At 48.8% G+C, this 10,408-nt stretch overlaps 1 protein-coding gene across 2 annotated transcripts in view; it reads left to right on the top strand.

The window, feature by feature from the left end:
• Positions 1-1,931: 1,931 nt before the first annotated feature.
• The window catches only part of GALNT1 (polypeptide N-acetylgalactosaminyltransferase 1), an 87,831-nt gene continuing 79,354 nt past the window's right edge, over positions 1,932-10,408 (top strand). Inside the window, exon 1 of one of the 2 annotated variants that reach the window (XM_036323214.1) lies at positions 1,932-2,063. The gene's annotated coding sequence lies outside the window, so the exon portion shown is untranslated. The remainder of the gene's footprint in view (positions 2,064-10,408) is intronic. The other variant, XM_036323215.1, reaches the window with a different exon arrangement.

Below are 10,408 nucleotides of genomic sequence, written 5' to 3'. Positions count from 1 at the left end.
ATCTACCCATTCACCAGGTGCTGGTCATTTGGATTGTTTCCACTTTTGAGGTACTATGAATAGTGCTGCTATGAATACATATGTATGTGTTTTATGCACATTTTCAATGTTTTTGGGTATATACTGGTACTTAGGAGTGGAATTGTTGGATCATATGGTACTTCTATGTATAACTTTTTAAGAACCTAACAAATTTTTCCAAAGTGGATGTACCATTTCATTATTCCCATCAGCAATGTATGAGGGTTCTAATTTACCTCCTCACCAAAACTTTTTATTTTCAGTCTTTTTTTTTTTTTTTTTTGCAGCCATTGTAGTGGGTAAGTAGCTTTCTCATTGTGGTTCTGATTTGCATTTTCCTAGTGACTAATATGATAAGCATCTTTTCATGCTATTTTTGCCATTTAAATATTTGCTTTTTAAAAAATATCTAGTCAAATCTTTTGTCCTTTTCAATTGATTAGTCTTACTGAGTTGTAAGAGTTCTTGATATGTTCTGAATTCAAGTCCTTTATCTGATAGGTGATTTGCAAATTTCTTGCTCCCTGAGATATGGTATTTTTTATTTAGATGGGTAATTTTAAGAGACACAAACTTCAAAGTGAAGTTTCCTTGTGGTATATTAACAGGTCAATGATTCATTTTGTTTCAAAATATTATATAAGTACTTTTAAAAAGCAACTTTTTACTTTTATTTTAGAATACTTGAAAAATGTATTAAGCACCAAACAGGATAGAAAAATTCCATAGATAATCTTTGGTAACATGTTTTGCTTACAGCCAGGCTGTGTGGTAAACACAGCATTTATCTAAAAAATAAAATAACATTTAATTAAATTTAAATAACATTTTAAACACTAGTCTTACCATTCCAGCTCTTGGCTGGCAAGCAGACATAAACCACTGAATGACTTAAGTAGACAGTTTATTAGAACAGTCGTATGGCTCGTGTGAGTGATGAGGGCCAGGGCTGGGTCTTCTCATCAGGGTAAGACACAACTAGGTATGGGATCAGTACCAAAAAGGAGCGTTTCCCACGTGGGCACAGCGAAAGGCTCCACTCGGGCAGGAAACACTTCCCCAAACTGCCCCCCTCTGCAGGCAACCGGGCGTTTTAGTCCCCCGAGGCCTGGCCGCGCCTTCCGGCGGTGCCAGTGCCGCTCGTGACCTCCCCTCTGGCCGCCCACCCGGGTCCTGGACCTCCAGCATCCCGGGCGCCGGGTGCAGGGCTCAGCAGGGCCGGCCCCGGCGCCGCCGACAGTCCTCCGGCTCCAGGTCCGCCGGGCGGCTGCGGACGGCCCCACCCGAGTCAGGAGCAGCCCTGAGCTCGCCGCGGCCGGTCCGAGGGCCTCCTTCGCGCGGTGAGGGCACTTCATTTCCTCCCAACCCGCGATCGACTCGACGTGCAGCGGCGCGAGTCCGGTTTTTCTTGCTGCGGCGGCCTCTTTGTCCGGCGCGGGTTCAGGTGCAGACCCCCCGCCCCGGACGGCACGCCGAGCTCGTAGTACACGGAGTCTGGCGCCCCGGTCCCCGCCTTCCCGCGGGTCAGGGAGGCTGGGGTGGGGGCGCCGAGACGCCGGAACCTCTCCGGTCCCGGGGGGAAGCGCCGCGGCCCCGAGGTGGGCTCGCCGCAGGGGCGGGGGCGGCGCATCCGGGTGAGCGCGGCGCCCCCGCCTCCCCCGCGTCGCGCACGGCCCCCGCCTCCCCCGCGCGCGCCCCGCCGCGCCGAGAAGACCACGCCCGGGCGGTCGGAGCGGGCGGCCCTGCGTCCCGGCCCGCCGCGCGGAGGCGCCCCGAACGAGCGGCAGTGGCGGCGGCGGCGACCGCATGCGGCGCGACCCGGAGTAGCGCGCCCAGCCCGCGAGGCCGGCGCGGGGGCGGGAGCGGGAGGCGGGGCCCGCGGCAGGCCCGCCCGCCCGCCGGGGGAGCCGCGGGCAGTGGCCGAGGAGGCGGCGCGGCGGACGGCGGCCCGAGAAGAGCGCCCGCGCTCGGCCCGCGGGACCGCGCCGCCACCGCCCGGGCTGGCCCCGAGGATCGCCCGCGCCGCCGCCGCGCGGACCGAGGTGAGTGCCCCCGGCGCCCGGCCCTCCCGGAGCCGCGGCCGCCTGCGCGGGGCTGGAGGGGGTGGTGGGGAGGCCCGTCCGCTTTCGCGTCCCGCGTCCCTTTGTGGCCGGCGCTGCCGGGGCCGGGGCCGGGGCGCGGGCGCGCTCGGCACCCGGTCCGGATCGGGTCGGGGACTCCGGGGCTGCCGGCCACGCGGCGTCTCTGGCAACTGCGGCGAGCAGCGAGTTTCCGTCCTAGTTTGACATTGAGTTAGAACCGTTTTTCTTTAGAAGACGGAAGTTTGTTTTATTGACCAAGAATACAGCTAAATATGGCTCCTAGGTTCGGCCGGGTCGTGTGGGACTTGGAGCCCCGCTGCCAGGCTGACCCTGGTCGGGTCGGCGCCGCGGGGGAGGGGAGGGGAGGGCACGCGGGCCCCGGGCGGGGGCTTCCCGGCCCGCTGCGCGCGAAGGGGACCCGGCCCCGAGGAGCATGGGTCTGTGGGTGGGAAGTAGCGGGCGTTCGGGAATGTGGCGGTCCTTCCTGGAAGAATGAATGAATGAAATGTCACTTGCTCTTCTCTGAGCAATACAATGCCCACTTAAAGATTTGCCAGGAACTGTGATGACTTGCATCGTCATTGCCGCTCTTACCTGTTCAAACTTGTGAAGTGAGGGTCCCCCCTCCTCTAAACTTATGACCTTGGCCTGATTCTCAAAGCCATGGAGCTAAGCCCCGGAGCTAACCAAGCCGCGCCTCGCATTTTCTGGCTAAGTAGTCATGGTGGTTGTGAACTGTTTCTGGAGGGCAGAGGATGGTACCTTCATCACAGCTTATGCTTAATACATTGACTTATAATTCTTCCTTCAAGAACCCTGAGAGGTGTGTGTATGGCGGGGTGGGGGGAGGGGGGAGGGCAGGGGAGCGGTGTCTCTCCTCATTTCGCAGATGAAGAAGTTGGGGGTCCTAAGAAGTTGTAACTTTCCAGGTCACAGACTAAGCAGCAGAGTTGGGATTCACACCCAGGCCTTACTAATCCAGCACTCTCTACATCACGTCTGTGTCTAGACCTGGATCGTCTATTGTGGCAGGCCCTACCACATGTGGCTACTTAAATTAATTAAATTGAAAAAAATTTAGCTCTTCACTTGCACTAGCTACATTTCAATAGTTCAGTAGCCAAATTTGATCAGTGCCTGCCGGAGTCCAACCCCAGCAGGTCCAGGGGTCCCCAAAGGTGTAGACGGAGTCGGCGAAGAAGGAAGGACACGGAGACAGCGTTCAGTTGATCAGCAGCCTAGGCAGGATCTCTAGCCAGGATCTCCAGCCAAGTTCTGGTCTGGATCTCCAGCGAAGTTCTGCTGTTTATTGTCTTGTTACATCCGTATTTATACCAGTTGATTTTAATCCTGTCAATTTCTATTACAAAAGTTAGGGTGTTTCTTATCTCCATTCCAGGGAGTAAAGATTATGTAGCTTAAGCATGATTGTTTGTAGTGATTAACTACCCGCCTGGCACTTAGTTAAGGAGTTTTATCCCCTCCCTGACTTCAGGGAAAAATTCCTACCTGGGGAAGCAACCTTTCTAGGAGGGGCATCCCCTCCCTGACTTCAGGGAAAAATTCCTACCTGGGGAAACAACCTTTCTCGGAGAGGTGACCTTGGTTAAAACACACAGCGCTAAGGGGAGCAAACATATTAAGAACAGTATGCTATATACGCCAGGTCCCTTGAAACATATGCTGTGCAGATGTTTCTATCCTGCAGCGACTGTGTCAAGCAGCAAGGATGGACCGGCTTCCGGCAAATTCCCCCTTTTTTATTTTTTAAATGATAGCACATGCAAATCAGTGGCCACCTCTCAGATTGGGCCATTTAAATCTCGGAAGAAGAGTGGCAAGCAATGATAGTGAGCATAGCTATAAACATAGTGGATGGAGCGCAGAAGGAGCCCCATTCCTGTAGAAGGTTGCCAGCCTCTTCAGTCAAGGGATTTCAGCTGTCCTCAAGTTGTTGGTTTGGTTGTCTTTGTTGGTCTGGCTAGCGGGCGGCGTCACTGGCGACAGGCTTCCCGAAGCATCAGCAAGTTGAAGGGCTGCATCAAAGGGTCCATCAGGGCCGTGGTTGATGGTGGTGTCGATGTCTGAGGAGGAGTAAGCTGTGCCCTCTGGATCCAGCTGATATGGAAAATGGAGGGTAGTAGAAAAAGAAGAGAAAGCAAAAGAACTACAAGGCATGGAAGTGTTTAGAAAAAAGAGGGAGAAGAAAGGGAATAAGGCAGCATCCTGACACAGCCCTTTCCTTCAGCTTCCCCTTTCCCTGTGGTCCCAGGTAGAAATGGGAAACAAGTCCTGTTGCAGTGAGAGGGCAGCTGCTGTCAGCCAGTCTCTGTCTTTACCTGGGTCCTAATCTGAGCTGGGCATGGGAAGCAGGAAGCAGCCATGGGGACAGGAGACCTTCCTCAGAAGGGGTGAGTGTTCAAGCCCCTGCACCATTGGGGAGGGGGGTCTGTGCCCCACCTTTGTTGCACCCCAAGTTTTCTCCTACTGGCCCCCGACTGTGCCTGTCTTAGGTTGCCCCACCCTGTGGAGTCTTACCCGTCGTTGACTACCAGCCATCTCTGGGCCAAGTAGGGTGATGTGAGGTTCAGTTTTGTCTCCTTGATAGCCTATGTCCCTCTGGCCTCCATGCCCAGCAACTGCCTTTGGATTCCCTTGCCTGTTGGCGGGGCTCTGGCATTGATCATAGGGAACTCAGGTTTCTTCTCTAGAGAGGGCCCAGCTTACGCCATTGGGCCAGAGACAGATCCATGGTACCAGCCACCATGAGGCTTCAACCTCAGCATGAACAGAGAGCTCAGGCAACAGCTATGGGCAATTGGATTGTAAGAAGAGGGTCCCTCTTGGCACAAGGGTAAGAGGCGCCAATACAGGACAAAAGAGAGTCCTGGAACAGGGCTTTCTCAGCCAAGGATGTCAGGCTCTTGGCCCAAGACAACTCCATGTATGGGGCATATACCAAACACCCCTAGTCACGGCATAAAAGGGAGATGCCCTTCCTGGAACAGTAGGGTAGGGAGATTCTAGAAAAGGCTGTGTTCAGGAAAGAAGGAGAAAGGCCAAAGAACCAGCAAACAAGTAGTTAGATTTTAAAAAAAGGAAAAAGGAAAGGAGATGTGGGGCAAAGCTGGGACATGTGGAAAGACAAAACGGAGGCACATGTGATCCTCCCAATGGACAGATTGTTCCAGCTCAGGTCTGCACATCTGCTGCAGACGGGCACTGGTCAGGTGTGCTATGATGAGGCAGAGATGGCGGTCGGTGAGACATAAGGTCGGACTAGACGGTCTGGAATCCACACAGGTGAGTCTGCATCCTGTGGAAATATACAAGCATATCCTCTCCCCTGGGTTAAAAGTACATCAGGTCCCTTCCAGGCTCCTGTAAGCAAGTCTCTCCATTTGACGAGGGCTTTAGGTTTAGTTAGATCAGGGTTCCAATGCCTGTACATCGGGGAATTTCCCTCAGAATCTACATTTAGTATATTAATTACAAATTGAGCATGTTGTAGAACATGATGAGGAGAGGAATATTTAAACTCATTTTCTTGTAATATTTTGTAACAGGAGTAAATCAAACACCGCTGGGGCTATATAATAGAACTCCCATTTGAGATAAGATATCTCTTCCCCATAATGTAAAGGGGATAGTTGTAATTACATAGGGACAGAATGTTCCTGAATGTTGATCTTCATCAGTCCAAGTTAGAATCTGAGAACTCTTTTTTACATTAGATGCCTTGCCTAGTCCTACTAGGGAAGTGGAGGTGGTGTGCGTGGGCCATGAAGAGGGCCAATCCTTCTCTGCTATGCAGGAAACATCTGCTCCTGTATCCAATAGACCTTCAATTGGTTTTCCCTGAATTTGTAAAATTTTTGTAGGTCTAGTAGCATGGATTTCTTGTATCCAAAATGCTGCATCACTAGATCCAAAGCCTCCGGCCCCTCTAGCTTCCTGGGTAACAGCTGTCCCTATTTTATGTATTGGTAACAGGATTAATTGGGCAATTCTCTGGTTGGGCTGAATCTGTATAGTTGTGGTGGGTGGGGAAAGTAAAATCTGTATTTCTCCTGTGTAGTCTGCATCAACAACCCCTGGGATGACTAAGATCCCCTGTAACGAGGTGGAGCTCCGTCCTAATATTAAACCTACAGTTCCCTCAGGCAGTGGCCCAGACACTCCCGTAGGAATGGCTGCTACTGGCGAGTCTGGGGTTAGTACTGCATGGGTGGTTGAGTGGAGGTCCAATCCTGCACTGCCTGGGGTTGCCCTGAAGAGGTCACTGACTGATCGAAATTTGCAAAGGGGTTGAAGGTTGATGCCCCTATTATTGCAGGGGCCTGGGGCTGGCCCCTTCTCAAGTTTCCCGATTGAGGTGATGGGATATAACCTCCTTGGGAGCTATTTGTAGAGTTTAAAGGCCGACCATTTTTATGGTATTTTGATCTACATTCCTTTGCCCAATGGAATCCTTTCTGACATCGGGGACAAACGGTTTTTGGAGGATTAATATTATTCCCTAATGTATTTCCAGGCTGTCGAGGAGCTTGCCATCTGGCCTGAGTATTATTATTTTTATTTGGGCATTCTCTGCTAAAGTGCCCAGATAAGCCACAAGAGTAGCAGTTCATATTTCTTTTATTACCTGTAGTATTGCTGGCTTGTCCTATAGCCTGTACATAATGAGGGTATGTCTCCCCTTTGAGAGCTGCAGCTATAGCTACACCCTGTATAAATGCTGGACTTACATCAGCACACTGTTTTATAAAATCATTTATAGTTCCTGTTCTGCGAATCGGCCTTAATAAAGCCTGACAGGTATTATTAGCATTTTCAAAAGCCAGTTGTTTGATTAGGATATCGGCTGCCTCTTTGTTATTGATTACTCTCTTGACTGCCTGTATGAGGCGAGAAAGGAAATCCTGATATGGTTCCTCGACCTTCTGTTTAACCTCTGTAAGGGTGGTTGTTTCTCCTGCTGTATAAGGTAGGGATTTCCAGGCACTTACTGCACAACTGGTTACTTTGGTAAGTGCCTCTGTGGGCATATTCATTTGCTCCTCAGCCGTGTTAAAATCACCTTCTCCTAATATCATGTCTAGGGTTATTCCTTTTCTGGTTTTTTCGCTAGTGGCTACAGCTTTCTTAGCAAGATCTTCATATTCAGTTTTCCATAATAAGTAATCGCCTCCTGAGAGACAGGATTTACAAACCTGTGACCAATCATAAGGAGTCATCCATTTACTGGCTAGGGTTTCTACCAAGGTTTGTGTGTAAGGAGCTAGAGGTCCATATTCAGAGCAGGCCAATTTTAATTCTTTAAGTACTTTGTAAGGTATAGGCTCCAAGGTGGGGTTTCTATTCCCACCAGACTCATTCTCATATGTAACTGGGAAGCAGAGTGAGAATTCAAGATCTCCATTAGCTTCAGCTTCTCTTATTGCCCTTTGAAATTTAGACATGGAGCTCATAGGAGCCACAGGACCTGGTTTAGGCTTCCTTTCTAATTTGGGGAGCCTGTTTTGAATGGGAGGGCCATTCTCCTCTCTACTGACTGGAAAGGAACAATGGTCATGTTTATGATATTTATTCTCCTCCCGATCAGTAGGCATAGCTAAATTGCTTTTAGATTGAGCTGAAGACAATGATGATGTGTCCTCTCTGGGTGGAGCCAAGGGACTATTTAAATTTTGAGAAAGTTCAACTGTTTTTGCCTCTGGTGCCAAGGTGTCACAGATTGAATCCCAGAGGGAAAAGAAACATGGCAGGACCTTGTCAGATTCATGGTGTTTCTTTAATTGCTTTCCTACTTCAACCCAAGTTTTTAAATTAACAGTTCCATCCTCTGGAAGCCATTGACATACTTCTTCTATAAAACTTTCTGTCTCACTGGGAAAAACCTCAACTCCAATTCTGCTAGTAAGCATATGCGTTAAAAGATTAATACAGAGTCTTTTTTCTTTAGACTCAGTATGACCCATCTTGTCAATCTAAGTTCTGTACTAACTACCCGCTTACACTACTTATTCTCTATGGGGGGGGGGGGGTCTGCAGCACCCTACGGTGCAGTACTATCCGTCCCAAGTACGGGGGGACTTACCTAAGGGAACCCTGTTCGGGCGCCAGATGCCGGAGTCCAACCCCAGCAGGTCCAGGGGTCCCCAAAGGTGTAGACGGAGTCGGCGAAGAAGGAAGGACACGGAGACAGCGTTCAGTTGATCAGCAGCCTAGGCAGGATCTCTAGCCAGGATCTCCAGCCAAGTTCTGGTCTGGATCTCCAGCGAAGTTCTGCTGTTTATTGTCTTGTTACATCCGTATTTATACCAGTTGATTTTAATCCTGTCAATTTCTATTACAAAAGTTAGGGTGTTTCTTATCTCCATTCCAGGGAGTAAAGATTATGTAGCTTAAGCATGATTGTTTGTAGTGATTAACTACCCGCCTGGCACTTAGTTAAGGAGTTTTATCCCCTCCCTGACTTCAGGGAAAAATTCCTACCTGGGGAAGCAACCTTTCTAGGAGGGGCATCCCCTCCCTGACTTCAGGGAAAAATTCCTACCTGGGGAAACAACCTTTCTCGGAGAGGTGACCTTGGTTAAAACACACAGCGCTAAGGGGAGCAAACATATTAAGAACAGTATGCTATATACGCCAGGTCCCTTGAAACATATGCTGTGCAGATGTTTCTATCCTGCAGCGACTGTGTCAAGCAGCAAGGATGGACCGGCTTCCGGCAAGTGCCTACTATTGATCAGTGCTTGTCTAGACTAGACTACATATCCATTTATTTACTCAGTAAGTAAATATTTATTGAGTGCCTCCTCTCTAGGAGGCAGAGTCTTAAGTCCTGGGTATACTGTGGTGAAAAAGAGAGACAACATGCCCTTGTTTTTATGGCGCTTGCACTTTACATGATAGTTGAGGGATGTTTCCATGCTATTTCGGAGCCTTGCTAATTCAAAGTGGTTTGTAAACTCGCAGCAGCAGCCCTGTCATCTGGGAGTTTGGAAGAAATGGAGAATCTCAGGTCACAAACCACATTAACTGAGTTAGTATCTGTTAAAGTGACTTAACAGATCACAGGTGATAGAGTGAAGATCCATCTCAGCTGATTTGTGTTCACATTGAAAACTTTATGCAAAATACTGGTGATAACTGGTTGAGGAATGTTCTGATGGATTGTTTGGTGGGGCTTTTAAGACTCTTGGGAGCTTTCACCATTTATGCAAATACTTGTTAAATGCCTGGCTTCTCCAATAGAGTATAAGCTTTATGAGAGCAGAGATTGTCTTCCTAAACTTCAAGGTGCCTGTTAAGCAATGGGGCGCTCAATAAATGCTTGTTGAGTACAATCATGTGCCAAAGGAAGTTTGAGTCAACAACAGACCACAGATATGATGATGGTCCCATAAGATTATAATGGAGCAGAAAGATTCCTTTTACCATAGCCCTCGGAAATTGTAGCACAGCACGTTATTCATATGTTTGTGGTGATGCTGGCATAAGGAAACCTGTGCTGTCAGTTGTATAAAAGCATAGCACATACAATTATGTACAATACATAGTACTTGATAATAAATGACCATGTTACTGGCTTATGTATCCACTATACTGATCTTTTTAATCGTTATTTTAGCGTGTGCTCTTTCTGCTTATAAAAAGTTTGCTGTAAAACAGCATGGAATGTTAAGACGGCAGCAGCATCACACATCTCCAGTTCACCGCATCTCTCGATTGCATCATTTTCTCTTGTGCTTGTTTTCATCTCGTGTTTTGTATAGTAACATGCTGTAGAACAGCGGTTCTCAACCTTCCTAATGCCGCGACCCTTTAATACAGTTCCTCACGTTGTGGTGACCCCCAACCATAAAATTATTGTCGTTGCTACTTCATAGCTGTAATTTTGCTACTGTGAACAATATGTAATTATATATGTATTTTTCCGCTGGTCTTAGGCGACCCCTGTGAAAAGGTCGCGACCCACAGGTTGAGAACCGCTGCTGTAGAGGCTTGTGGCCTAGGAGCAATAGACTATACCATATAGCATAGGTGTGTAGTAGGCTATAACACCTAGGGTTGTGTAAGTGCACTCTATGATGCTCACATATGACAAAGTCACCTAAGGACACATTTCTCAGAATGTGACCCCGTCCTTAACACATGACTGTATGAATGAGCATGCTAAGGAAGTCAAAACTAAGTAGTTAATTTCAAGCAATTGCAGGCTGTGTAATTCTCATGGCATTAGGTAAGAGCCAAAATGAAAGTAGACCTATATGTAGCTTTTCAGCTTCAGGCCTCAGCTA

Source organism: Myotis myotis, unplaced genomic scaffold, assembly GCF_014108235.1.
Source record: "Myotis myotis isolate mMyoMyo1 unplaced genomic scaffold, mMyoMyo1.p scaffold_m19_p_9, whole genome shotgun sequence".
In the NCBI taxonomy this organism is placed as follows: Eukaryota; Metazoa; Chordata; class Mammalia; order Chiroptera; family Vespertilionidae; genus Myotis; species Myotis myotis.
This window is presented reverse-complemented; position numbering and strand designations above follow the sequence as displayed.